This window comes from Phyllostomus hastatus, unplaced genomic scaffold, assembly GCF_019186645.2.
Source record: "Phyllostomus hastatus isolate PE091 unplaced genomic scaffold, TTU_PhHast_1.1 phas_scaffold_1066, whole genome shotgun sequence".
Classification (NCBI taxonomy): Eukaryota; Metazoa; Chordata; class Mammalia; order Chiroptera; family Phyllostomidae; genus Phyllostomus; species Phyllostomus hastatus.
This window is the reverse complement of record NW_025334004.1, coordinates 30,707,622-30,734,561: the sequence shown is the minus strand read 5'-3', so window position 1 is coordinate 30,734,561 and position 26,940 is coordinate 30,707,622. Positions and strand designations below refer to the sequence as shown.

The following is a 26,940-nucleotide window of genomic DNA, read 5'->3' as shown; positions in this document are numbered from 1 at the left end:
AGTAGACAACCCTGAGCAGAGTTACCCACGCCCGTGACCAATCACACCACTGCCTCTCGATACGTTGCACTAAGAACACAGCATCACTTCTGTGGTATTCTTGCCGAAAAAGTGCATGTTCTAACTCAAACCATGAAAAAACATCAGATATACTGTATTAAGAGACTTTCTACAAAACAACTAGTCCTACATTCTTCAAAAAATCAGTATCATGAAAAGCAAAAAAATACTTTACTGTTCCAATTAAAGGAGATTATTAAAAACATGGTAACTTAACCGCAACACATGATGAGATTTTATTTTGCCTTCATAAAAAACAGTAATGAGCCCTGGCTGGTGTGGCTCAGTGGATCAAGTACCAGCCTACAAACTGAAAGGTCACAGGTTCGATTCCAGTCAAGGCACATGCCTGGGTTGTGGGCCAGGTCCCCAGTAGGGGGCGAGCGAGATGCAACCAGCTAAAGTATCTCTCACATGTCAATGTTTCTCTCCCTCTCTTTCTCTCTCTTCCTCTCTCTCTAAAATATAAAGTCTTTTAAAAATAATTAACAGAACAACTGACAAAATTTGAATGAGATTTGTAGAAATACGCCCTGGTTGGTGTGGCTCAGTGGACAGAGCAAGGGCCAGTGAACCAAAGGGTCGCTGTTCGATACCCAGTCAGGGCACATGCCTGGGTTGCAGGCCATGTCCCCAGTAGAGGGCACACAAAAGGCAACCACACATTGATGTTTCTCCCACCCCGTCTATAAAAATAAATTAAAATCTATTTTAAAAAAGAGGGTTTTGTTCTGTTCCTTATACAGCAAGGTCATTCTCACCTTCAGCATTTTGTCTCCTCTGCTTAGAATGCTCCTTCCGCAGATTCTGACGTGGCCAGCTACTGCCACAGAGACCCAGGTTTAAGTAGCAGCCCCTAAGGTTTCTCCTGACCAGTCCATCATCCGCACTCCGTCACCCTGCCTTCATTATCCGCACAGCGCACTCACCGCGACCTGGCTTTCTTTCTCTTACTTGCTCCTCAACTGTCTCTCCACACCAGAATGTAAATACAAGTAACGGACTTTGTCTTGTGCACAGGGTTATCTCAACATCTAGTAGTTATGCTCTCAAATGCGGAACACTGAACAGGTCATTATTAAATGTTTTAATTTCAGTAGTTTTTTAAAAGATTTTATTTATTTTTAGAAAGACGGGGAAGGGAGGGAGAAGGGAGGGAGAGAAACAGTGACGTGCAAGAGATTCGGTTGCCTGTCACACGCCCCCCACTGAGGAACTAGCCCGCAACCCAGGCATGTGCCCTGACTGGGAATCGAACCAGCAACCTTTCAGTTCGCAAGCTAGCACTCAATCCACTGAGCCACACCAGCCAGGACATAATTTCGGTAGCTTTTGGGACAGTGTTTTTCGTCATCTACTTTGTGAAATCCTAAACAATATCAGATCACAAGGTAGATATCAAATAATTTGCTGAATGAATTCCTATGAAAACAATGCCCTCAGACTTCAACTCAATACAAAAATACATCCCCCAACACATCCCCTCTCTCCCCCCCCCCACACAGGCGAGTGCGCACACACACACGGTGGGGGGGACTGTTCCCTCTTGCCCTCTGTAAAGAGGGCCCACACGGAAGAGGATCACTCCTCCTCGTTTCCAGCCCCTTGACAAGACTAGCTGTGGGGGAAACGAGGGTCAAGCCCTGAAAGGCACTCACAGCCAAGGGCTAGGAATGTCTCTCCAACTTCAACCGCATACATTAGCCACACTGGACCCTCCGCTCGTCCCTAAACATGGAGGCTTTCATGTCTTCGCTCATATGGTTGGCTTCTGCACAAAATGTTGTCCCACTTTTTCTTAGCATATGCTAGCCTGGGTTTCAATTTATCTTTTTATGTCTTTATTCTACTTCTCTGTTAGATTTTTAAGACCGCTGAAAACTGGGTATGAACCCTAAACACTGTATCTATAAAGACCATATACCATTTGTTCAGCACTGAATATATGTGTTCCTAGTTTGACAAAGTAGTTTTGGTTGTAGAGGTTCTAGGATATGCATTTCTGGGATTTTGATGATTAATGAGACAAAATATTTGAATTTATCTAAAAAATATTTGGGTCTGCATTTTTACATCTCATACTATATACGAAATAACTCAGAACTATCATAAACCTGACTACGAGAACTAAAATTCTTGGAAGAAAACACAGATGTGCATCTTCCTGATCATGGATTAGGCAATGATTTCCTAACGACGGCACCAAAAGCATCAGTGACAAAAGAAAACATAGATAAACTGGACTACATCAACATTAAAACCTTCTGTGCTTCAAAGGCCACCTCAAGAAACTAAAAAGACAACTCACAAAATAGGAGGAAATATCTACAAGTCATTTACCTGACCTGTATCCAGAATACATAAAGAACTCGAACAACTCAACAGTAAAAAGACAAAGAGCCTACGGCCACACCACCCTGAACGCGCCTGATCTCGTCTGATCTCGAAAGAAGACAAATAACCCAACTGAAAAGTGGGCAAAGGATTAGAACAGACATTTCTCTGATGAAGATACACAAATGCCCCCCCCCCCAAGAAAAGATGCTCAGCACCACGAAGAAAATGCAGATAAGAACTAGGAGATGCCACCTTACTAGCATGGCTGCAGTAATGAAGACTGGCAGCAACAAGAGTCGGTCAGAGGGCGCAGAGAAGCAGAGCCCTCCCTCGCTGCTGGTAGAACCGTAAATCGGGGCAACCACTTTGGAAAGCAGTCCGGCAGTTCCAAAGGGCAAACACAGAGCAACCACCACATGGCCCAGCAAGTCCACTCCTAGGTGTACACCCAAGAGAAGTGAAAACATGTGTCTGCACAATAACGTGTACACAGATTTCATGAGAGACAGAAAGTGGAAACCACCTAGGTACCCACCAATCAGTAAACAAACACGATGGACTATCATTCTGGAGAAGCAGATCTGGGGTTGCCAAGAGCTCTGGCGAAGGAAGAAAGGACTGACTGCTTATGGGCACAGGTCTCTTTTCAGGCGATGAAAATGTTCTGGACAGTGGTGCCAGTCACACAAGCACATACTATAAAAGATGAATTCCATGGTGTATGAAATAAACCTCAATGAAGCTGTTATTTTAAAAAAAACAAGAAAAAAACGGAAAGGTGCTGTGGGGGTCCAGGATGAGCAAGATGTGCCTCGGTGGCATGCGGACTATCAGGAGCTGAAGGCAACTTTGGTTTCCGGGGTGGCCTCTATCCCTACCCTTAAGGACCCAGAAAGCTTTGAATGAGAGGCCTCGCCCATAAGAAATTCCCAGAGACAACGGCTTCTGACCTATCCCCAGGGAAGGGCACACTTCCATTTACCAAAGGTCTGCTCTTCATGTCCTGCAACGACCTTTTGAACCCCCAAGGCCCCTGACCTCAACCTGAGCTCAGGATGTCCTATACTGTATCTCACCCCACTTTCTGTCTCTGAATCCGTCGTGCACATGGGGTCTCTAAAGCTCTCATGTGTGTGGGGTCCCCGTGTGCACAAAATTAAATTTTATTTTCTCTTGTCAGTCTACCTCCTATTGATTTTTCAGCCAGCCAAAAGAAGAAGAGGGAAAGACGAATTCTTCTCTTCCCCACAATATGCAAATGATTTCCAATAATGCCTTATCTATCCAAATACTTATTTATGTTAATTCAATCCACATAAAAATTTGACTTATTGAAGGATGGAAAAAAAATTGTGTTGTGTTGGTAGAGCAGGGGGTGGGATAGTTTGTCCTCAATAACGTAAACTATAACAAATATAGAAAATCAGTGTTTTTATTACTAAAAAGTTCAATTTCACTAGGCAACTGAAAAACTATCAACTTTCTATTCAATTTACCAGATCAACCTCCACTTTAGAATTCAAACTGATGGCTATTGTCAAAAATTTCATCTTAACCAAAATATCACCGTCCCAAAAAAGCAAACAACACTAACCGATCCAAATTTCTCAAGTGGTAAAATTACTGGTCTGATTCCATGACAGTACCTTTTACAAATGCAAGCACACTATATAAAAATGTCTAGCATTTCTGAAAAGTTCATTAGCTGACTAATTTTAGCTTTAATTAAGCTAAAAAGGTTTCTGAAGCCTAAATAAAGTTATGTAAAGTACTTCCTAAAAATCAGTCAATTTCAAGGGAAAAATATTTTGATGAATTGGAGCAAGAGGACAAGTTTCCACACAGATGCAACCAAGGTAGTTTACTGCCAGAAGATTATGTGTCCATAAAATGCCAGGCCTTTTACTCACACACAACACAACAGAAACACACACACCTGTTTTCCAACTGCATCAGCACCCACCCCGTGGACTCTGTAATTACATGCAGCCGCCACGGTGCACACAAATACTGTGGGCCAGCTTGTCTGTGTCTTCTCCAAATAGTGCCGACAGGTAGCAATGAATCACACATTCTCCCGAGTCTCATCTGCCTTGTGATCAATGACACAAGCTGCCAACATGTGAGGTTAAGGATGCAAACTGAGACTGCAGATTTTTTCCTCCTTCCCACGATGCTAAATGTTACCAACACGCTACAAACACTGCATGACCACCCCGAGCGCCACTGGTGCCACACTCAAAAGGAAGAACTTGCCTCACACTCAAATCTGAACCATGGAAGTGCAGTACTTGTTTTTGTTTGAATAATAAGACATGATCATTCTAAAAATGTTGAGCATCCCCCACAGAAAGAAAAGTGTGCTGATACAGACATAAACATACTGACCCACAAAGTTTTTTTACAGACAGCTATAATTTCAAATATTTTGCCTCATAAATCATCCAAGCCCCAGAAACTCCAATACGTATGAGAGTACAAACTGCATATCCTAGAATCTCTACAACCAAAACTACGTTGTCAAACTAGGAACGCATATATTCAGTGCTGAACAAATGGTAAGTGGTCTCTACAGGTATCGGGTTTAGGGTTCATACTCATTTCTCAGAGGTCCTAAAAATCTAATAAGGAAGCAGAATAAAGACATAGAAACATAAACTGAAACCCAGGCCAGCATATGCTAGAAAAATAAAAAGGATGACAGAGTCGTACACAAGACAGGAGTGAACGGATCCCTTGGGTGAAGTCACCCAGACGGCTTCTCAGAAGACAGGAACCAACTGAGCCCAGAGTAAAGCATATCCATGAATACAAGCACAAGAGAGTTTAAATAGGAAGAGGCTCTTCACAGTAACAAATACATTCATTTGGCTGGAATTAAGGATTCACAAAGGTCGGAGTGAGGGTCAAGTCTGCAGAGTGGATCAGGGCCCAATTACAGAGAAACCTGACCACTATGCCAAGGAACTTAAACTTTCCTCTGCATGTAATAAGGAATGTTCTAGAAGTTTTTATGTTGTGATGCAAGTGAGAATGTTAAGATATGCAGGATCTTATTCATCTAAAGCATAAGCAGGACACAAATACTGCAAATGAAACAACTCATCCCTGGGGAAAACACGCCTGAAGCCCAGGTACAAGAGGGTATTATCTTGGGGGGGGGGGGGTGAGACAGGACACTATGAACACCAATCCTCAAAAAGTAACAGTGGGTCCAGTTAAATAATGTAGTCTACTTTTGCAACTCCCACTTACTTAAAGTTTCCATTTATTATAAACGCTGGCTAAGTGTAAAGTGTGATAAACAACTCCCACTGTATCAATTACAGGAGGGAGGAAGGCAGTGTACCTCCAAAATTATGTGAGCTCACCCTCACGCTTCAGATGCCACACGCCATAACCCTCATCGGCCTGCAGAGCTGGATCAAGACCATAAGCTTAAAATCTACTACCGTGAGTTAGTTCATCATATTAATCCAAACACACTTCAAGAATAAATAAATGGGTGTCTCAGTGCTCTGAAGCACTAATAAAGTGTTGAAATATCAACAGAAACAGAAATCCCTCACACCAAATGATATCCTCCCCAAAGGATTATAATGTCACTACCGTCTTCCTACACCCCAATACCCAAATAAAAACATTGTCACAAATTTTTAGTATAAAGAGGTGACTATCTTCTCATAAAATCAAAAAAACAAGGAGAAACAAGGTTCTATATTTCTTTAAAAGTACCTCATTTAATGAACAATATTAAGGAGAAACCCAGCTTTATTTTTCAAACGTAACTTAGGTGACTTTCCCAAGACCCATGGCAGAAGTCAAGATCAAAATTCCTTACAGTTTCCCCTGGTTTATGGCTGGTACAGAGTCGCCCATGTTTGATACAGACAGAAGCACCCCTGAGGTCACCCAAGTGATAAAGAAGCAACTTAAAAGGGACCACTGACAGAAGAACCACTCGTTATACAACATATCCAAGAGCTCAAGATTTCTCTTCGACTGTGATACTAAAACAACATTCTTGCACATTAAATCTACTGACACCACCGTAGATCATACAGACCAAAACACTGGGTAGAGAGGACAGCGTTTACCCTGAGAGTCTGCAAAGTTACAGAAAAGGGAATTCAAATGACAAATCAAAATTGTCTGCAAGAAAGTTTCAAAACACCCGTGCATCTCAAAAATAATGCGCCAGTTCAAACTTCCAGGCTGCACCTAAACTGCCTGTCCCTTGCGCTTAATGCAAGTATTCATCACAGTCCTTTTGTCTGTGAGGTGCCCACACCAAACCATCGCGGAGAAAATAACCGATCCCTGCAAGAACTATCGTTATTGGGTGCGAGAAAGGTGGGCAATCCTTCCCATGGTGGCAGGTCCTGCGCCCCGCCCCCGTCGCCCCCCACCTTTATTTTAAAACAGAAATGGCAGCCACCGAGGCTACCGCGGGAGGAGCGGAGAGGAAAAGGCCAGCACACAGAAACACAAGTTCGGAAACCAGCACCAACTTGTGACGACGGACCGAGTATTTGACGGCCTGCCGCAGAGTGGGGGCAAAACCCACTCACATACCCCCACCCTCGGGAGGGGGCAGGAAGAGGAGCTGGGGGGAAGGGGAGAATCTGGCGGAAGAGAGCTGGCAGGGCGGGCGGCGCGTCCAGCCGCAGCTGATCGACAGTCGGTAAACAAGCCGGGCGGACCCACCTCCCACGGGCCAGGCCCGTCCCGCACCGGGGAAGCCCAAAATGGAAGCGCGGCGGCGGCCGGCCGGGCCCCGTCCCCGCGCCTCCCCGCGCCTGACGTGCCGGAGTAGACTCGGCGGTCTGGGGTCGAGGCCGAGGAGGCCGCGGCGGGATTGCGGGGGGCCTGCGGCGGGGCGCCCTCCCGGGCCCGCTTACCTGGCGGCGGCGGCGGCTCCTCCTCCAGCTCCTGCTTCTCCTCCCCGTCCGGACCTCGGCGCCCGGCGGCGGCGGCGGCGGCGACTCCCGAGCAGCCCGCGGCGACGAGCCGAGCCCGGCCCCTCTCCGCCTCCCCCCCGCGCCGCCTCCGCCCTCTCCTCTCAGTCAGGACATGGTCTCCGCGGGCCCGCGCGCGGCTCCCGGCTGCCGGGGGCGGGGGCAGAGGGGCGGGGAGCGGGCGCGGAGGCGCGGGGGCGTCGGGGGGTCGGGGGAGAGAAGAGGAGGGACGACCTCGAGCGCTGCGGGATCGCAATGGCGGCGGTGAGCGGCCCCGGAGCCAAATCAGCCCCACGGCGAGCGGTGCGACGTCAAGGCGGGACCCCGTCGCTCGCCGCACTATCATTGGCCCGGAGGCCGTGGCTGCGCAGCCAATGGGCGGCCGCTTCTTTCCGGGCGCAGGAGGCGGGCCGCGGAACGGTGACGTCAAGCCGGCGCCCGGCCCCGATTGTGAGGCGGTCGGGGAGCGGGGGCTATGGCCCCGGGCGGCTTGCGGGGCACGTCGGGAGGGCGCGGGCCGCGGGACACGCAGACCGTGCGGCTCGGTCCCGGGGGGTGGGGAAGGGGCGCGTTCTCGCGCGATGTGCGACTCCCTCTTCCCCCGCGTCTTGAGCAGATTCACCGGGGTGAGAAGTCAGCCTCCGAGTCTCACGTCTCCCTAGTGACTGCTTAACGGAGTCGGCTTCGTTTTTCTCCACTTCACACCCCTGGAAGACGAGTGTTTATTAGGTTGTCTGTGATGCTCTAATTTTTATATATGTTTACAGTGTCTTTTTTTACCTTCGAGGCGGTGCGCGTATACTTCTAACCTGTATTACGTGTGTGCGGATATATATATATGATGAAAAGCCATGGCGTTATATGTCAATTGTATATCAATAAAATAAAGGGCTTTTTTAAATGAAAGCTCTTTTCTATTTCCTAATTTAGAGATGGTTACCTTTCTGTAAATTATAAGTTTAAGGCAAAGAGTAAATTACAGCCAAGGAAAAAATACTGCCAGATGAATCCCCAGAGCCCGAGTTCTAAAGAAAATGTTTTCTGGTGATGTATTTTGTATATTTTGTTTTTTGCAAATATGACCAAAGAGTCGGTCATCTGGCCGTTTTCTAAAACCCCATAACGATGTCAAATTTGTCCAGCCGGAGGACTTGGTTTTTTTCCCAGTGAGATGTCGCCTTGTGTTTTTCATACTTCAAATTTTATTTCAAGAATTTGAAAGATGGTAAAACTCAGCAACGTTTTAAAGTGGTAAAGCTTTTTAAAAAGCATCTGTTGAAGGACCGCGGCACTGTCAGAGGGCCTTCGGCAATTGTATTGGACACCTCAACTTCCCATAGGTCAACTGTGTTGCTCGATTTTTGAAAGCTTGGATGGAGACTTCATTTAGTAAAACTACTCACAGTATCATTCCGATTCTCTCTGCGTAACTATGGCACGGGTGTGTATGCGGCTTCCCTGTGGGCACCGGAGAATAGTGCCTTACATAGCTTCCGCTCGCCAACCACCTCTTTCATCGCCCCTGGTGGACTGTATCCTCACAGTCATTCCTGTGCCAGAAATTGTCAGCAATCCCCATCTTCCCAGGACAGCATTGTTGGCTCAAGGACTCCCCCCCAAAAATCGAGTTTAAATGGCAACAGTCATTTGCCTTTAAAATTGAGCACACGCTCTCAAACTCGTAAGGAACACAATTGCAGACCAAACACCACGTGATTATGTAGGAACAGTGGTTCGGCCCACATGTCACTTGGAAAACATTTCAAAAGCTGCCGGCCACCTCAGCTTCCCCTTCCTGAACCTCAGCTTCGAAGCATCTCACCTACAAGTGAACAAGAACCACAAGGGTTAGGTGTTTTCATTTGGTTTGAGTTGTGGTCGGTTTTGCGAAGGGAAGAGGATCTTGTCTGGGTCAGGCTCCTTAACTCTTCACTCACTTTAACAACCCTAATGTCAGCCCCATGTGCTGCAGAGCAAGAAGTGTGCAGAGATGAGGAAGACTCTGCATTTGAGGAATCTGCTGCGTAGGACGGATGGCAAGACAACAGTCGCCATCATTATCATCTGAGCTGGAAAGTGTTAGGTACATTCAAATGAAGATTATCTTGTGATTGGGAGAAACGGCAAATCCCAAAATGACTTCGTTGAACCTGAGAAGACATCTGATGCCAGTCCAGTGGTCCTCAGCCCTGGCTAAACATTAGAATTATCTGAAGAGCTGTTTCCAAATACCGAAATCTAGACCCCACCCCAGACCTACCAGAACGCTCCCAGGAGGAGAGTCTGGGTCTGGCGCTGTTTGCACGCACTCCCCAGGTGACGAGCCTGCAGCCAGCTACTGACAGTCTCACCCCACCCCCAGGGTGCAGATGTGGAAGCCAGTGCCTCGAGATTTTAAGTGGCTTACCAAAAGCCGGGCTATCTAGGTCTGGAATTAGAATATAAAGCTCTCGATTTCCTCATCAAACCCTCCTTCCGTTGCACCATGCTTGAAAAAAACACATGTCCACAAAGGCGGCAGATAGCGTCGTCACAGCTAAGGAGCTGATTCATGCTCTTTGGCACAGAGAGCAAATTATCCTCCTTAAGTTTATGTCTGAGAAGTATTTCTGAGTTCTGAGATATTTTCCTTGGGGAAAACAGTACTCCTTGTTTTTGTTTTTGTTTTAAGTTCTTTTTCTTAGAGCCGTTGGACTACATTGTAGGGACAGTATAGTTTTTGGGACAATTCATTTCTTTTGACTTTTATTTCAGGTGCTTTCCCAACTACTTGCAGAAGATAAATTCCGTTTTGCTTTTTCTGCCTTACTGGGAAGGCCTTGAATGCCAAATTGTGGGTCTGCGTATTTAACTCCATTACTAGCAGAAAGCCATGGGAAGGTTTTGAGCTGGCAAGTGCCAGAGCTATACTTGAACCTGGAGTGTCTGTAGCAGGTAATGTGTATGTTAAGCTTTCGTTTCAGAAACTATAGATAAGGCCCATCCTGGCGCCTGGGAAAAGCAGCCGACCTCCTGGGGCACTAGCTAAAGATTACTGCACGGAGACATCCGTACTGGAAAGAAGCAGGCAACTACCCCTCCCCCTTGGAGACAGCTATCTGCCCAGGACAGGAATTTGCAGCTGCTGAATCTCAAAGCCCTCACCGCACATTGTTTGTCCTTCCCCACCCCCCTTATAAAAAGATCTGGCCAGGAAAGAAAGGGGAAGAAGGTTTGTTAGGGTATGAACCCACCATCTTCTCGGATCACCAGCCATCTGAATAAAGCGCCTCTAAAAGATTCAATCATTGTCATTGCTCATTGGATTTGGTAGTGACAGGCAGCCCGAACGCCGGTGTCTTTTCCGGTTACAAAACCCGTTAAAGAGACGAGGACCTCAAACCAAAGTAGCTGTGAGAATGGAAAGGAGAGGACAGGAGTGAAACAGGGTGGCAGAGGAACGTTCAGTTTGCTGGTGTCAGAATACCGGGCGGAAGCAAGATTCCAAAGTCAGAGCACTCAGAGAGATAGTGGTGCGATTAACAAGGGGACCTGCAGGAGAGCAACTAGGTCAGAGGAGGTGGTGGCTGTTGATTGGGCGTGTGGATACCCCGCACTGAGGAGGCCATGTGCAATCAGCCCGGGGAATGCTGGTCTGAAATCTGATCGTCTACAGCTGGGGATAGACTTGAGGGAGTTAGTTCTCTCCGTGGAAGTTACCACCTGAAGCCACGGGAGTGGGAAACAAAAAGAAAAACGACCTAAGGAGTAGGAAAAGACTGGTCAAAAAGACCACACATGAAAAGGGTGTTCCAGAAGCCCAGGGGGACAGCGAGCCCCAAGTACATGGTAATAAACAATGTCAGATTCTCCAGCCTCAGGAATTAGAACAGAGAAAAGGTCACTGCATTTGACAAATAAGAGGCTTAGTGGCCTTCTAGAGAACAATTTTCAGTAGGATGGTGGGGAGAGAAGCCAGATTTCAAAAGCGAAAGGCACATGTGGGCACTGAGGCAGTGATGGTGGACTACAGTCCAAGACGGCTGGCAAGGAGAGGAAAACAGGAGACGTAACAATACACACAGGGCCATGGTTCATGGGGCTCAGTGGACTGAGTGCCATAAAGGTCAGTAGTTCGGTTCCCAGTCAGGGTACATGCCTGGCTTGCAGGCCAGGTCCCCAGTTGGGGTTGTGAGAGAAGCAGCTGATCGATGATCGATGCTTCTCCCACACGGTGATGTCTTTCCCTCTCTTTCTCCCTCCTTTCCCCTCTCTCTAAAAAAAATATTTTTTTAATAAAAGAGAAGAAACCTCTTCCTATTTCTGTGCTGATAAAGTAGCACCTCCACATGCACGATCTCTCTCTCTCATGCTAGAAAAGACACACTGATCTAGAACCTAATACTTTATTACATATTGTATTACACAACGCTCATGGAATTGAAAATATTCTGCCCTTTTGCCAAATACTAAAATAATAGACTATCTAAAAATTTAGGAATGCTACAATATTTTTTTATTCCTTTCCTTCCAAATGTTTGAGTCCACAGAGCTGAAAACTATTTCAACACATTTGACGCCCTGGCTGGTGTGGCTCATTGGTTTGAGCGCTGGCCTTTGAACTGAAAGGTCGCCAGTTCGATTCCTGGTCAGTGCATATGCCTGGGTTACAGGGTCAGGTCCTGTGAGGAATCTCTTCCTATCTCTCTTCTCATCTCTCTCAAAATACATTAAAATAAAATCTGGAAAAAATACCATTTGCCAGTGTTCATGTCATTCAAATACTTCTTAAATTCATAAGTGGTTTGTGCAAATGACTGTTTTCTTCAAAAACCACAGGACACTCAAACCCTGAGCCAAAGGACACAATCCACGTGTTGGCTTCAGAGCTGGGACGAAACCGCGCAGCTCGCAATGTTTGGCCCTCCTCTTCGGTGCGAGGGTTTACGGCCGCTACAAATTTAAAATGCACACGCTAAATGTTAAAAAAAAAGGCCGATCAGACGTAAAAAATGCATGTGAAAAAAAATTATTTCTCCCTATAAAACACAAAGTCCAGTGAGACCCTCTGCCACGAGACTGCTTGCTTACCTGCGCGACCCCGCAGCAGGCGACCCGGCGGGAGGCAGAAGCGACACGCAGAGACAGGAAGGAGGACAGAGTCTGACGCCATTCCCGCGGGAGACTCTTGTCTCCATTTGCAAAAAGCGGGAATGAGAGCATTTAAAACTGTAGTTTCTCACGGTCCTGGGAGCTAGGTATGATTTATTTCCCTGAGAGGTATAGACTTCGTAGACTTAAAAAGAAAACGAGGCTGGCAACTATGGCAACATTGCTAGAAATGCTTCCCAACATCTATTCTCCTTTCTTTTCCAAGCAACAGATTAATTGGTTTGTAACAATTTTTTTTATTTTTATTTATTTATTTATTTATTGGCTCTACTAAATGCCTTTACTGTGTGTCCAAGTCTCTATTACGGTTAGGTACGGCAAGGTGAGTAAGTTCTGGCCCATAATATATTTATAGGAGCTAAAAAGGTAAAAGGGTTTGAGGGATTTTATGCAAATTCTCCTTAAAAGGGAGGGAACAGACGGTTCTGGTCACCCTGTCTTCCTTCCTGGAGGGAGTGTGACTGTGATGGCTGGCGCTCTCGTGGCCATCCTGAACCATGAGGGTGTTTTGAGGATGGCAGAGCAGAAGTGCAGGCCGCACTTGGACTGCCTTCCCAGACACCTTTCACCTGGGAAAGGCGCACCTGTCTTCTTAAGCCACTGTTCCCTGGGGATTTCCTTTGTCCAATAGCCTGATACAGTAAAAATCCACTTCCTGATGTGGAAGAATTGCTCTTTCTTTTTCCTTTTCCTGCAGCTTTACATTTTTTTTTATTATTATTTAACACTCCACTGTGCTTTTGTGGGAAGAAACCCCACTGAGTCACTAAAAGAGTGAGCAGGAAAAATCACTGCAGAAAGCGTTGAGCCCTCAGGAGATGCGAGAGATGACTTTCTCGAGCCTCTAAAAATATGACAACAGATGAAGTGTCTGCCTCAAAGGGAAGTGAACTTATAAACATCACAGTAAAAAGGGAGGGATTCTAACCAGTGTGTTTTTTTTAATATGACATCTCTAACGCCTAAAATAACATCACTAAAATGGAACGTTATGCAAGCGAATTTTGACTAAAAAAGTTTCTTCTCTTTCACAGTACTCACAAAGCCTTATGATTCCGAGAGACTCTTGGGTAGTATTTACAGGGAACATAACACAGAGTGGGGGGCAGAAGGCGGGGCCTGGTGTCCCCCGCCCTCACCGATGATTCTTGCTCCAATGTGACTTTCCCAAACCCCAGCATCTCCTGTTTCAGCTCCCCACCCATCCCCTGCCAGCCCCACCCCAGTGACACTGTATCTCTCCCATAATTTCAGGTTTCTTGTTAGCATCTCCAGGCTCCAACATGCCACATATACAGATTCTTTTTAAATGTGTGTATCTTATCCGTTGCCTCTGTCCTGCACCCAAAGCAGGCTCCCTGCTGAAAGAAGATCTGTGAACACAAACCCACTCTCTGACTGGACGGTCACGGCCATGGTGGGTAAGACGTCCAGCTTCGAGGAGCTGGAGCCCAGCTCAGGCCAGCGGCCCACCTGCTGCCCAGCCTTGGGGCTACTCCAGGGTGCGCAGCTGATGTGGAGCGATGCAGAGGCAGAGCACCCATGGGTCTCATGCTCCACAGTTGCTTGCCATCTCCAATGTCAAAAATTTTATGTTTAATTCTGTGTTTTGTATGTGAAGTTCAGTGGGTCAGTGGAGTATGGGCCAGGGAATCAAAGCCCAGTTCCCCTGAGGTGCATCTCCCCACCTCCCCAGGATGGGTGCCCAGCTGCCTAGTTCCCGGCCACCACACAGTGACCACCACTGCCCTCGCTCTGGACAGGGTCCTGCACGTGCGTTCCAGAGGATTCAGGTGGGTCACACGTGCCCTGTGTGCCAAGTCACTGGGCAAGACCCCAGGAGACCCAGGCTTTGCAATCACCTGACAAATATCCCCATTCCCTGAGAGAATGTGGCATTAAATAGCAGAAAGCCACTGTGAGTGGCGAAGGGAAAGATCGAGGGGAGATAAGGAAAAGGTTGCTTTGCTGCTTTTGCACAAGGAGCCCTGCATTGTCATGATGCACTGGGCCGTGAAAGGATATAGCTGGGCACATGTAGCACAGAAGGGAAAGGGGCCAAGGAATAGACTCCACCCCGGAACCTGTGCCCAAGCCTACCTGTTCCTGCTGCAGGAGCTCGAGGGGGAGGAGGGAGTCCTAGGTATTCTCAACTCTCCGCCCTCCGATAGCCATCGGTTGCTGCCCAGCACAGGAAGCACAGAGCGGCTAAGCCCCTTCTTGCCCCAGTCAGCCAGTCAGGGGCCGCAGGCCTCAAGTTCACCATGAAGCTCTTCTGCGCCCGGCCGTGCCTGGATGTCGATGCCTGGAGGCAGCGGTGAGCTGGAATGTGGTTAACAACCAGCTCTCTAATTTGCAGGGTATGCTGATTGCCATGGTGTAAATATTGCTACCACGGCTGATTTTGAGCTACAATCGTTCATAAGTTAGCAAAAATCTTAGACATTTAACAATTGGCTCTCTTAATAGCAAAAATGCAAGCAGCCTTGGGGCTGTGCCTCTTGGAGGGAAGAGGAAACAGAGCTCACTGTGATTTCATCTGTAATCTGGAACAATATGAACCGACAGTCACAAAAAGAGAGCATGAAGAACCAGCAAATGCAAAACTTCCTGATTGTCGAAGTGATCAGGATAACATAAACAAAAACAAAGAAGAAGTACACTGCTTTCTAACAATCAGACTGATACAAATGTAAATTTGTGCAGACTTGGAGAAGAATTGGATAGTGCCCAGTAAATTTTAGAATGGACACACACCCTGCAGTTCCCCTTCTGGGGTAGTGCGGGGACATTCCCTTGTGTGTACAAGGGTGTTCACTGCAGTATTAGAGTCATAAGAAGCTCCATGTCCTGCCCTGGCTGGTGTGGCTCAGTGGATTGAGCACTGGCCTGCAAACCAAAGGGTTGTCAGTTCGATTCCCAGGCAGGGCACATGCCTGGGTTATGGGCCAGGTCCCGGGTGGGGGTGAGCCTGACAGGCAACCACACATTGGTGTTTCTCTCCCTCTCTTTCTCCCTTCCTTCCCCTCTGTCTAAAAATAAACAAAATCTTAAGAAAGAAAGAAAGAAAGAAAGAAAGAAAGAAAGAAAGAAAGAAAGAAAGAGAGGGAGGAGGAGGAAGAGGAGGAGGAGGAATAGGAAGAAGGAACTCCATGTCCCATCGCCCAACTTCAACAATTACCACTCCTGGCCAGTCTTGTTCCAATTTCACGCCCCCTCTGCTTTTCTACTTTTGATATCATTTTGAAATAAATCTCAGACAGCACATCACTTCATAGCTAAATACTTCCCTGTCTCCGAAAGTAAACGAACAGGTGGGCTTCTGCTGGGTGTCGGGGAGGGAAACCGCAGCAGAATAATCAGGGGAGGGCGGATGAAAAGGCCACGGCAGCTCCGTGAGCGCCCTGGAGGCGGCTGCTTCAGGGCTGATGCTCCGGCGCCCCCGGGGATGGCCGTGTTCCCTACCAGACACAGCAGGCTGAAGAGCAGGCTTCTGCTCCTTGGCAGATTTTGAGGTCAAATCAAATCTGTGCTAGGTAATCAGCTTAGCGGATAATAAACTAAGAACTGACATTTGCTCGGTGCTTACGAAAGTCCAATGTGGGGGTTTGCTCAGGTCTCCATAATGTCTCCCTGATAAAGATTATTATGCTTGATCGCCATTATTCAAAAATATGGACCCAATAAACAAAAATGCTAAATGTCCAAATCACCACGAGAGGTGTTTAAAATGACAGTGGCCTTTGCATGCTCAATTCCCTTCCAGCTCTAAAATGTAGTCTCAGTGTAATATTTCGTATTGGAAAAAACTCATGCTAGCAGCATCCAATTTCCCAGACTATCAACATGAATCAAAACAATTCCCTTTCCCAAATTTCTGTTTTGCTCTATTTTGCTCTGTGGAAGGGGCTTTAGAATTTTGTTTTCATCGGAAAATAAATCGGCCAGAGGTTGAAAAGTGGAACAGCAAGGACATGAGGCCCTTTTACATTTCAGGGATGAGGTACCAAGTGTCCAGTCAAGTGCTGGAAAACTGCCAGAACACAGCGCAGAACCTGATCTCCACACGGAACACGGCTTCATCATTCCTGCACCCTACCCATAATTCCTCAAAGCTGTTTCCTTGCACACGCTCGCTCGGAAAAAAAAAAAAATCCTTACTGACGCATTAGGTTGTAAGCAGCAAGCTGCAGTGGGGAGGGAGGGGAGAAAGAGAATGCAAAAGAACTGTGGGTGATTGAAAACCAAAAATTTTTTTTCTGAATTCTGATTAAGGTAGCCTGAAAGCACAAGGCCCTGGCGACTCCTTCTGTGCTGAGCGAGCACCTTACCCTGAGGGGCCAAAGCAAACAACAGGTTCTCGGGTGGGACAGGCTTCCACGGGAGGGAGATGCCATCCAGGACTTCCACGGCTAGCAAGCAAGGAGACGCCGGTGCCTGGCGTCCAAGGACAGGCCGACTCCCCTGATAGGGCCAGGGCAGCCGGTGACTTGACGTTGAAGCTGATGCTCATTTTGTTACCATTCCAAAAGCACGAGGGCCGTTAAGAAGGATGCGGAATCTCCTCTGCCTGTGCTCTATACAACTGAGCCTGGGCGACAGCACGTCTGGGTGACAGCACGTCTGCCCACAGCATGGTGTCCTGGGTATATGCTTCTCAGGATTTTATTTATTTATTTTCAGAGAGAGGGGAAGGGAAGGAAAAAGAGAGGGAGAGAAACACCAACATGTGGTTGCCTTTCGTGCGCCCCCTACTGGGGACCTGGTCCACAACCCAGGCATGTGCCCTGACTGGGAATCGAACCAGCAGCCCTTTGGTTCACAGGCTGGTACTCAATCCACTGAACCACACCAGCCAGGGCCACTGTTGAGACCTACTGCTCAGGAAAAAAGACTCCGTTTAAAATATTACTGGTAGGAAGAGGCAAGGAAGGATATTCCCTTAAAGCCTTCAGAGGACGCATGGCCCTGCCTGGACCTGATGATCAACTGTTTGTCTCCAGAGCTGGGAAAGAATACGTTTCTGCAGTTTTAAGTCACTTCGATTGTGGTAACTTGTTACAGAAGCTTAGGGAACAGACACATCCTGCAAAGTGTGTGTGTGTGTGTGTGTGTGTGTATACACGCACATGCACACGAACGCACACACCATGCATGTAGGTTTGTTTTTATTTCGTTTTCCTTGTTCACAGGGAAGGAGGAAGGAGCTCACACTGTCTCAGAGGCCAGCTCGCAGAATTCCCACAGTGCCCTGCGGTCAGCGCCCATGTACAAGGTCAGGAATCTGAGCGCAGGGAGGCTAAGCAGGGGCCGGACCATTAGATCCTGACAAGGAGGAAGTCATGGATCTTGGAATGAAAGCAACATTCTGGGTAACCGCAGAGTCAGTCTTCTGTCCCATCAGAAGAAATGGTTAGTGCGCTCTGCCTCCCGGGAGCACGCCCACGCCCTTCCCTTCCCTTCCCCTTCTTCTTCCCCCACAGGCGTGCATCTCCTAAACTCTGAGGACCCCGTGAGAACTGCAGCAGGGGAGCAACGGGCAGCAGCAGCTCGTCTTGGGCTAACCCTGTGAACCTGCCCCAAGACCCCCTGCTCTCTGACTCTCCAGGGGGCTGACAGCGGCCCCACCTCGCCTCACCTCTTTTGCATAAACAGGCCTTTTGTAGCAAGGCCAAGCAGCCCACCTCGGCTCTCCTGTTGCCCTTCCTCGTTTCACTGGCTCCAGCTGGTTTTTAAAAAGATTTTATTTATTTATTTTTAGAGAGAGAGGACAGGAGGGAGAAAGAGCGAGAGAGAGAAACATCAATGTGTGGTTGCCTCTCATGTGCCCCCTACTGGGGACCTGACCCGTAACCCAGGGATGTGCCCTGACTGGGAATCGAACAGGTGACCCTTTAGTTCACAGACCAGCACTCAGTCCACTGAGTCACACCAGCCAGGGCCACTGTCTCCAGCTTTAATAAATGTACTCTCAAAATGGGGAAAAAAAGTGGGGGGGGGATGGTGTCACAGATGGTTTTTTAAATTCAGAGCACTTTGTCGAGTGCTCTGAAACGGTCTTTCAGGGACAACCCTTCGACTTCCCCGCCCCAGCGGGCTCTGGGAAGAATGAAGAGTCTAGGTGTTAATTCCAGTGGAAATAAACCACCCTTGGGTTCTGGGAGCATCTCAAGAGGTAAAACAGCCCCAGGGCTCTCTTTCCAGCAAGGTCCCAGGAGCCCCGGGGCCCCTGAAGCCGGCCCTTGGCCCTTCCGCTCAGTCAGGTATCCCTGTCCAGTCTGGACTGGTGGCCTCCGGGCTCAGTGCTTGGAATTTGTTACTATTTGCAAGTGGTTGCTTTTCAAAGAAGGGAAGGTAGGAGGGACGGGGGAGGGAGGGAGGGAAGGAGGGAGGGAGGGAGGAAGGGAGCAAGGGCTTAGCACAGGATACGGGACCTAGTCAGTGCCGCCCTGGTTTGTCACTGCAGTCCCCAGAGGAAAGAGAGCTGTTTCAACGTCACAAGAGAGGTCTTTCCCAGTTAGTACCACCTTTACACGGACTCAAGAGGCCCCTTTCACGTGCTTGACGACCGCACACACAAAGCCCAGGGATTAAAGAGCATGTGGGCTCTCGGCCACCCGGGAGCTGTGCGGGCGCTGGCACGGCACCAGCGTGAGTGCAAACACCCAGAGCCAGCACGAACACCTGCCAGTCCTGGGGAAAGTTTCTCCACAGTCCTTGGCCTCTGCCCTTGAGGAGGAGAAGGTGGCTGGGTGGGATCGCCCTGGAGACTCGTGGCTGCTCGTGACACTGGAGACAGACGCTTCGGACGGAAGGCAGGGAAGGCTTGGCCAGGGAAGATCTTAGGTAAGAGAAGGACAGGTGGACCGCCTCGTCCAACCCTCGCGTGGCGTGAATTCCGCAGACTCTTGCACGGAGAAGCATCGTTTCCCAGCAGCTCCGGGGCCCTTTCTCTCTCCTCGTCCGGTTCTAACCCAGGGCTGGAAGGAATCCACCGATTACTGGCGTTCACGACAGGCCCGAGTGGTGGCCGGACAGAGCTCAGGGACGGACTGGAAAAGCCCTCGGTTCCCCTAACCTTCGGTCTCTGGCCTGCCCTTGCCCATTCTGAAGTCTCCATTTCCTAGCACATCATGTTGCCACATTTTTTTTACTTTGTTTACAATAAATAACGAGTTGTGGAGCCTTGGGCGCCCCTGCACTTCTCAAACGGAAGGCCGGTCAGAGCAGCGCTTACTCTTCTAGCCGATGGCCTTGGATGGGTGGAGGGGCTTCCTGCCCCGGTTGGAGCCGTTTCGATGGCGTCGTAAAAACCTGCCGTTAGACACAGGGGCAGACGCAGCCTTGCCCTCTGAGGTCTTACTCCACAGAGAATTCTCTCTGCAAATGCAGTCGTAAAGGTTTTCTTCAGACGAACTGCAGAGGCAACAGTTATTGCCTTTTTAGGAGAGCTTACCTTCCGATGGCCCTGCCACGCTCTCCCCTCTTCCCTATTAAAGTGACTGAGGTCCGTGGGCAGCGCCCACAGCCCTGTGCTCATGCGGAGTGAGGCCCGGCCCGGCCGGCCTGTGAGGCCCTGGGGTCCGTCTGGACAAACTGTTCTGCAGAGTGGACAAGTGTCATGCGAGAGGTGGCGTGGGGGCCGTGCAGGCCTGGTGCAGGAAGGCTCCTCGAAGGGGCCGGAGGCCTTTCGGGCACCGTCTTTGTCTCCCCGTACGTGTAACCCATTTCATTTCCCAGGCAGGGCTTGCTGCTGCCAGGACGCAGCCGGGACTTCCCCCCCCAGTGCCCTGCAGCCCTCCCCTGCGGGGCCTTCCCCTCCTGGATGACATTTCCCGCGAGGCCACACCATCTCGGTGCCTCCCAGGTATGACCCCACAGTCTGCGTTTTCGGTCCTCATAAAGATCTTATGTCCAAACCTCCACCTCGCCCTCGCCAGCATAGCTCAGTGGATTGGGTGCGGGCTAGGAACCAGGGGGTCGCTGGTTCGATTCCCAGTCACGGCACATGCCTGGGTTGCAGGCCAGGTCCCCAGCGGGGGCCACATGAGAGGCAACCACACACTGATGTTTCTTGCCCTCTCTTTCTCCCTCCCTTCACCTCTCTGAAAAGAAAATCTTTAAAATCCAGTTCAAAGCTGCTGCCTTCCTTCTCCCACGGTGAGCCTGGGGAGGGCTCTGTCTTCTGCATCCCACCCCCTCCGGTCCCTCCTGGGCCTCACCTCCCTGGCTGCTGCCTGTGGGCCCTGCAGGCTCCGAGCAGGGAGAAGGGAGGGGGTGGGGAAGGAGCAAAAACACATTTTTACTTAGCTTGTTATTCTCACGGGGCTGTCAAATGTCCTCTATCCCGATAGATGTCTAAATGCTGACTCCGTCTTTCTCGGGATACACTGGGGGTGGGCGTTAGAGACCTGCCCGCACCTTCAGCACTCCCTGCCCCCCCAACCATCACACAGGCCCCCCGTGCAGGGGAGGCGCTGCCAGGCTGGCCTCTGCCCCACTCCTCCGGGGCGGCAGATGGCCCATTGTAACACCCCTGAGAGCTTTTCTAAGTTTATCACTAGTGCCGCCGCTGAGGGGTCTCTGAATTTCTGCAGGCATCAGGCCGAGGGGTGAGCTGGCAGTCTCCCTTATGGCAAGCACCCCTCTGCCCAGGGTGGCCCAACAGCTCCCCCTCCCCCAGCCTGAAGAGGGAGGGGGTGCAGAGGCCCACCGCACTGGCCACCACTCAGCCAGCAAGCAGCCCCTCCCAGCCCGTCCTCACTGTCACGTGGCTGTGCGGCCAGGCCAGCCGGGGTGGCGGCAGGCCAAGCCTGCAGAACCAGTTTAGCCCTCTCTCTCTGAACTGCTGCTGTGATGTGCCCCATTGCTTTCTCTAGAAGGTGGGGACACGTGTCATTCACTGACCTCTCTGCCTGGACAAAAAAAAAAAGTTACGTAAGTACACGAGGCTACACTTCGATCAGCTGCAGAGAATCATTCCACCGGCTCATTGCAGGAAGAGGCGTTGTTCTGTTGTCGTTCTGAGCTTGCTTTAATAACTGCGTAAATAAAACACAGGGGCCGGCCCCCTGGAGCGGATAGTGCGCCCAGGTTCCTGGGACTGTGTAGTCACCAGCCACGCCCAGAGCTCTGTTCTCAGCAGCGAGGGAGTGGAGGGAGCCCAGCGGGCAGAGCTGAGCAGGACCCCCGGGCCCAGGGCCAGCCGGTGCGCAGGAAGTGGCCAGGGAGCTCTGTGCCAGGCCTTTCGCAGGCGGGACCTGGGAGGCCCTGCCGTGCCTGTCCCAGGGTTGGGGAACTGGGGGACGTACTCCGTCTGCACAGAGGTCTCACCAGACAGTCACAGTCCGGGGCTGGCCCGCAGCGGGGGCTCGGGAGCACCACAGGGGCACTGTGGCTCAGATCCAAGAGATGTCCTTCCCGCGGGCTGCTTCCAAGAAATCTTAGACAATCACTGCGAAGGTAAAGCAAGACTTCCCCCAACACCCTTCACATGAGTTTTGGAGCAAGACCGTGAGAAATTCAGTAATGTTGGGAACAGTATTTTGGAACTCAAGGGGGTTAACTTTATATTTTAAAAGGTGCTAGATTTGCCGTCTAAAAACTAGAACATAATTTCACTTAGTTTTCTATTGGGCAAGTAAGAGATATGAGGAGGCATTTTGGGTTGAAACAGTGGATTGAACACACACATCGAACTTTGCTTCCTCCTGAAACCCCACTGACACTACAATAAAGTGATTAAACAGACAAAAACAGAAACCAAGGACGACAGAGAGAAGAATAGCAAGTTTGGGAACTGGAGGTCAAATGGGAGACCCAGAACAGCCCGCCGTAGCCCAGCAGTGAGGAAGGCTGAGGGTCACCGGGCTGTGCTGTGCCGCAGGACCCTGCAGAGGCCTGGGGGCTGCCGATGGCGAGGACTCCCGGTGGGGGGGGGGGGGCGGGCAGCAGGTGGAGAGGTGGAGGAGCCCCAGCTGCAATGAGGTGGGCGGGTGGGAGCTCTCTGGTAACCACTTGGGTTCCTAGATGCCCCCCCTAGTCTGTGTGGCTGTGGAACAGCCCCAGCCCAGCCCCAGCCCAGCCCCACCCCAGCCCCACCTTGGTGAAGCAGGGTATCGAAGCGGGGGCACCCCCTGCCCAGTACACACGAACATGGGGCACCATCCCTCCTCCCGCGCTCCTAGGAGGCTGGCAGCGCGGCCGTTACTCTCCAGACGGGAGAAGGGAAAGCCCTGCCCCGGGGAGCCTGGCGAGCGCCGGGGAAGTACGTCACGGGACAGGGACTCCCCCCCGTAAGTGGTCCCCCCGATCGTCCTGCAGAGGAGCCGGAGGTCAACGAGTCCCGTCACGTACACAGAGGGCCCAATAAGTTTCTGACCCCCTTTCCATAATCTCGAGGAGACAGCCAGGGATTACTGAACCCCTGACGAAACAGATTGGAAGAAGCCAAAAGAAACAGAATTACAAAAAACCAATTTGGTGGAAACAAAGGCTATGTAGAAAAAAGAAAACTAAATTTCATAAAAATATATTATTGAGAAGAGAAGATATTGCATCCATGAAACAAGAATAAAATGCTATAAAAAAGTTACATCCGGAGAACAAAATCTCTTGAAAATGGGTGTAGAAATAAAAAACTCAGAGTCCTGGCGGTGCGTTAAGGTAAGAGAAATAAATAGAAGACACAAAGATCGGAAAGAAAGAAGTAAAACTCTATTTGCAGACAGGACAATGTACAAAGAAAATCAGAAGGAGTGGATTTATAAGACTATGTAAATGAACTGAAGAATACATGATCAGTATGCAAAAATAATTGTGTTTCTACATATTAGCAACAAATGGATATATTCTCTTTAAATATAAAAAAAAAAATAACCCTGGCTGGCATAGCTCAGTGGATTGAGCGCAGGCTGCGAACCAAAGTATCACAGGTTCGATTCCCAGTCAGGGCACATGCCTGGGTTGCAGGCCACGGCCCCCAGCAACCGCACATTGATGTTTCTCTCTCTCTCTCTCTCTCCCTCCCTTCCCTCTCTAAAAATAAATAAATAAAACCTTTAAAAAAAAAATAGAAAGGGCACAAAGACCTGAATGGACGCCTCACCAAGGAAGGCATGCCCATGGTAAGCAATTACATGAAAAGAGGCGCCCCATCATCCCTCATCTTGTCGCAAATTCAAGCAACGAGATGCCGCCGCGCACTGATCCTAATGGCCAGAACCCAGGATACTGCCCCCTTCGAGTGCGGACGAGGATGTGGAGTAGCAGGAGCTCTCGGCCACTGCTGGAGGGAGTGCCAAGGGGCGGCCAGACCCTCCACAGGAGAGTCCAGTCTCTCACCAGGAGGTCCAGCGATGCGCACCTTGGTGGTCCCCCGAAGGAGCTGAAAAGTCACGTCCACACGAAAACCTACATATTCTACGTGTTCATGGCGACTTTATTCAGAGCTGCCGGCACTTGGAAGCAGCCAAGGAGAGGAGAGGACACACGAAGTGTGGCTCATCCGGACAAGGACATCCCACTCCGCGCTACAAAGAAATGAGCCGCCAGGCCCCGAAGCAGACCTAGGAGAAGCGCAAATGTGTACTCCCAAGTGAAAAGAGTCGACCCGAAAAGATCTGAACCGTCAGGTCAATAAGTTAAGAAGCTCCCCAGACAGCATTCTAGGTACGCATTGTGACTCTTGACTTCCCACTTGACTTCCCTTCCTGGGGATCACTGCAGACGGCGGCCCTGGGAGACCTGCCTCATGACAGCCACCACGAGGCGCGGCCTTCCGGGACAGCTCGTAACGACTGCACTCAACCAGTCCCCCAGCGGCCGACAGCGATGCAGCCCCCCAATCGCCTGATATCACAAGCAATGTTGTCAGTGCCGTCATCCTTGCCCACTCGTCCTTCCCCACGTGAGAGTGCCTGGGTCTCTAGGAAAAACTTCCACAAGTTCAATTGCTCAGTGAGGATCCCTATACTGTAGTTTTCATTGGCATTGCCGAACCGCCCTCCATATCGGGGGTACGGCCCCCAGCCCCACCTCGACACCATCCTTTCTTTCCCCTGCTCCCTCTAGTCCGCAGCGTTATTTTTAGCACGTTGATCTTCGTCAATCTCATGGGTGAAAAACACACACACACTATATATATGTCATTGTATCTTCATTTCGATTTCTCAAATAAGTGAATTTGAAGTTTTTAAAAGTGTTTAATATTTGGAAACATGAATAACAAAATAAATAACACTGGACTACAAGCCAAAGAATGCAATGAATACCCATAAGTCCGTATTGATGTAAGTTATTAACTGAAATAAGTAATACGTGGGAGAGAAGTGACAGCTCTTCTCACAGAGAAATTCCAATTAAACCACGCAGAGGAAATGGGGACCCGGTCCTAGATCGCCATGGCAACGTCAACATCACGACCTCCCAAAGATGCGCTGAGATGGGCACCTCACCCCATGCTTCCTTGCCGGTGACGCACGACCTCCACCTCATCAGGAGCAAACACCAGACAAACCCATACTGAGGGATGTGCTTCAAAATAGCTGATCTGCGCCCTTTAAAAGTGCCCAAGACACAGAAGACAAGGGCAGATCAAGGAGCTGGCGAGTCGCCTCAGTGGTCCGCCCAGGGTGCTTGAGCATAAAGCAGGTGCCAACCTGCTCAGAAAGAGTACACGGACAGGACAGCCACAACCTTTCTAGCTGGAGTCCCCTCTCGGGCTTGGTGGTTTGTGGTCACTGAGCAGGAACATTCCATTGGCAGGCGAGGCCCACACTCGGTCAACATCTTCACAACCGGCGGGGCGGTGCCAGCGACCGTGGGCGTGAGACGTTCCAAAGCCAGACTGTCTCGTCTGTGTGGTGCTGGGGGACACGCTCTTCCGTCTTTTCTGCACTTCCCACCGCTGCGTGGTTGACACAGGTATTAACCGATTAATCATACCACTTTGGTTCCATTTGCTAGTGGTCTTAGGGAAATGTTCTTACAGTCCTTGGCTTTTATGCAGCCATTTTTAAAAGCTTCATTTATCAAAGTGACATATGTATTATAACAAATAAAGAAACATACCAAGAAGAAGGGGGAAATTATCCAAAATTCCGCAGCTAGAGAGAACCTCAGTGATGATTTTGGTGGATGTCTTTGGTTTGCACAAAGCCTGTCACTTTTCATTGACTCGATATTTTTTAATGACTTATTTTTTGAATTGGTTATGTATTCACAAGATTCAAAAATCAAACCTCCAAATGTGCGAAACAAGTGCATCTTCCTGAACAACGAATCTTGCTACAGATGGGTAAATCTGCCAATATGCCCAGTTCTGTAAAGGTGCAACCACGTCCATGGTGTGGAGGCTCCATGGTTTATTTAATGCCTTCTGGCTGATGGACGTTCGCTGAGACAGACTCACGTGCACATGTCACGTGCGGAGGAGCAAACCCTCTGAAATACGCCATCAAGGCCTTGGTGTTCAAACTGGCCCAAATGAGAATGTCTTTCCTGTCCCCTTCCAGCCTCCTCTGCTTCGAGAGGCCCAGCTGCACGCACTCCGGTGAAATGCCGTCTTTTGCAGAACTCGGTACCTGCTTTCCAATTCAGCACTACGTTGAGCAATAAGTTGGCAAGGAAGAAAAGGTTCATCGAGTACACACATCCAAGGTGGTTCTTTCTCAATGTCCTGCCTTCCTGTGAGGTCAAGGCCCTTTTAACGAAAGTCCAGTGAGCAACACCTTTGCATTTTGCAAGTTCACGACAAAGGGGATGGGGTGAAAAAAGCCAGTTGGGGCTGGGTGTGCCTGAAATTGTTCAAACATCTAGCACATTAGTAACGATCTTTTTTGGAATGTTGGTTCCTCTTGTCTGAAAGAGCAGACACTGACATGCGATGTTGTGGGGGTTTTGTCTTTTCTTGTTTTTCAAGCTGATCCTACAGCAGCACCCCCCACCCCCCACCCAGACGCAGCAATGTGAAGTGTTTTCTTGGCTGAGTTTTGCTTCTTCTCCTCCTCAAGGGCACACATACCTACACACATTTTCACCTGGGGGCACGCCTATGCTCAGGCTGGATTAATTGGAAAGATCAGTTGAGAAAAAGAATAATAATAATGTGTGCGTCAAAGATTCCGAGAACTGCCCTGGCTGGTGTGGCTCAGTGGATTGAGTGCCGGCCTGCAGACCAAAGGGGTCGCCGGTTCGATTCTCAGTCATGGCACATACCTGGGTTGTGGGCCAGGTCCCCAGTAGGGGGTGTGCAAGAGTCAACCACACATTGATGTTTCTCTCCCTCTCTTTCTCCATCTCCTCCCCTCTCTCTAAAAGTAAATAAATAAAATCTTCTTTAGAAAAAAAAAAGATCCCTCGAACTTTCTAGAGCTAAAAGAGCGACAGTGGCCTTGGCCACCAGACGAGGTCACCTGTGTGGCTGGCAGAGGAC

At 49.4% G+C, this 26,940-nt stretch overlaps 1 protein-coding gene across 1 annotated transcript in view; it reads right to left on the bottom strand.

Annotated features, from left to right (window-relative positions):
- ZRANB1 (zinc finger RANBP2-type containing 1) overlaps window positions 1-7,430 on the bottom strand; it is a 52,337-nt gene extending 44,907 nt beyond the window's left edge. Inside the window, exon 1 of the mRNA XM_045854377.1 lies at window positions 7,299-7,430. The gene's annotated coding sequence lies outside the window, so the exon portion shown is untranslated. The remainder of the gene's footprint in view (window positions 1-7,298) is intronic.
- Between the last annotated feature and the right edge of the window lie 19,510 nt (window positions 7,431-26,940).